The sequence below is a fragment of the Penaeus chinensis genome, chromosome 32, assembly GCF_019202785.1.
Source record: "Penaeus chinensis breed Huanghai No. 1 chromosome 32, ASM1920278v2, whole genome shotgun sequence".
NCBI classification, from domain to species: domain Eukaryota; kingdom Metazoa; phylum Arthropoda; class Malacostraca; order Decapoda; family Penaeidae; genus Penaeus; species Penaeus chinensis.
Genome location: NC_061850.1, coordinates 18,391,626 through 18,394,125, shown reverse-complemented (window position 1 = coordinate 18,394,125; position 2,500 = coordinate 18,391,626).

The following is a 2,500-nucleotide window of genomic DNA, read 5'->3' as shown; positions in this document are numbered from 1 at the left end:
GCCACACTAGACATTCCGCGCACTAGACACTTCCTTGTTCATCACCGGTTGCCACATGCTAAACACGTGATTTATACCCATCATAAAATTACTGTACAATATGACAGACAGACTCCCTGGCTGGGTTACAAGGAGCATTCGCACTCCATCATTTCTCTTAAAAAAAAAAAAAAAAAAAAAAATATATATATATATGTATGTATGTTTATATGTATATATATATATTTATATATATTGTATATATATATATATATATATATATATATATATATATATGTATATATATATATGTGTGTGTCTGTGTATACATATATATATATATATATATATATATATATATATATATATATATATATACGTGTGTGTGTGTATATACATATATATATATGTATACATATATATATATATATATATATATATATATATATATATATATGTATATATATGTGTGTGTATGTGTTTGTGTGTGTGCTTATATATATGTGTGTGTGTATGTATATATACATATATGGGTATAAATACACACACACGTACACACACACACACACACACAAACACACACACACATGTGTGTATATATGCATATATACATATATATATATATATATATATATATATATATATGCACACACATATATGTAGGTATCTATCTATCTATATATAAGTATATGTATATAAGTGTGTATATATATACATATATTTACACATAAATATTCATATATATATATATGTATATTTATATATATATGAATGAATAAGTGAATAAACGCAAGAGAATGACAGAAACCGTTGAAGTTCTCTAATGCGGGAGCGAGGAGCGCGGCGGCCGCCTCCGCCTCAGGGCGCGGCCACAGAGTATCCGCCGCGCGCGCGCCCCTCAATCTTCAAGTCGATGTTCAGTCAGTGACAAAAATAAAACTGTGTCCACTGGTGGATTCTGTCTCACAAAGGGTCCATTCCTGCGCGGCGAGTCACAGTGAGGGCAGGACGGGAGCAGCGGTTGGAGAGGGGGAGGAGGACTGCTCTGCAAAGTGGCGGTCGTGTAGTTGTTTTTTTACTTCATTCAGGCAATGAGCTCTAGAAAATTTAATACTTAATTGTACTAATATCTAATGATGCTGCATAGCACTAGTTTTAAGGCATTATTTGAAAATGCTTGTAATAAGTGTATGTTAGGCATGCTTAATGCCCGTCGGCCTAGATTACGGGCGCAGGTGAAAGTGACGAGAGGCGAGGAAAGACCGGGCAGACTATCGGAAACAATTGATTTAGCGAGGAATCTTCACTTGGCAACCATATCCTACATGGCTTCATCCGCACCGACGAGGATGGAGGCAATAGTTGAGGCAGGTTATTCGACTCTATACTAGCTAGTCCGGTACAGGCCTTTATTTGTTCGTTTTGTTTGTTTTGTCCTTGTATAATATTGTAAAAAAAAAAAAAAAAAAAAAAAAAAAAAAAAAAAAAAAAAAAAAAAAAAACATTACTAAAACTTTCATTATTGTTTGCGTAGAATATAGTTTATTTACCCCACTGATTATGAAGAATGTCTTTATATTGTTCAGCTATGTGCGCAAACATCAGATTTAACTTCCTGGGACGTGGCTGCACGAATGGCATGCCTGTCGAGAAGAGATTCCCGATGATTTGCCGGTAGTTTGCCCTGTCTTTCTCGCCTCTGACGTCATTTTCAGCTGGGACCGACCGCTGTGTAGGCCGGCCAGCGTGCCCGCTCTGGACATGCGTTTATCACAAGCCTTTGCATATGACGTCATGAAATTAGGTGGCATGATAGGACAATGCAGAGTGGATTCGGAGAGGGTGTGTTTGCTGTACAATCAAACACAAATTTGACTGATAAGGTGCTATCCACACCCTACCATGTTCACAAGCCAGATTATCAGATGAGCACAAATATTTAGGCACAACGAAAGGCAGTAAATCTCCCACGAGCAAGCTTTCCGACGCCTAGGGTGCAATGCAGCATTATTCAATGCGGCATCGTTTGATTAAAGTAAAAAGACAAATCATTCAACAAGCATCTTCCCCTCAGCGTTCCAGTGTTCACACCAGGTGACTCGCCGCGCAGAAAGGGAAAGGCTACCACAGGATACATAATTTTTACACATGAGTTATATACATACACAAATGTGTGTATATATATGTATATATACACATATGTAAATATATATACATACATATATATATATACATGTATATTGTGGGTATATCTATATAAATATATATCTTTACAAATATATATATATATATATATGTATATATATGTATACACATATGTGGAAGATTAGGAATCTTCCATGAGTGTTAGAAAAGAAAGAAAAATCACGAGAGGCTGACCCCGGGTCGCTTCCCGAGTCGTCTGTGGACCGCGGTTCAAGAGAGATCGACGGAGAAACCGTGGCCAGAGTGTCTTTGGTGGTTATTTTGGTGAGCAGGGCTTGTCAGTTATTATTAAAGAGTTTTTAAAGAACGTTCCATT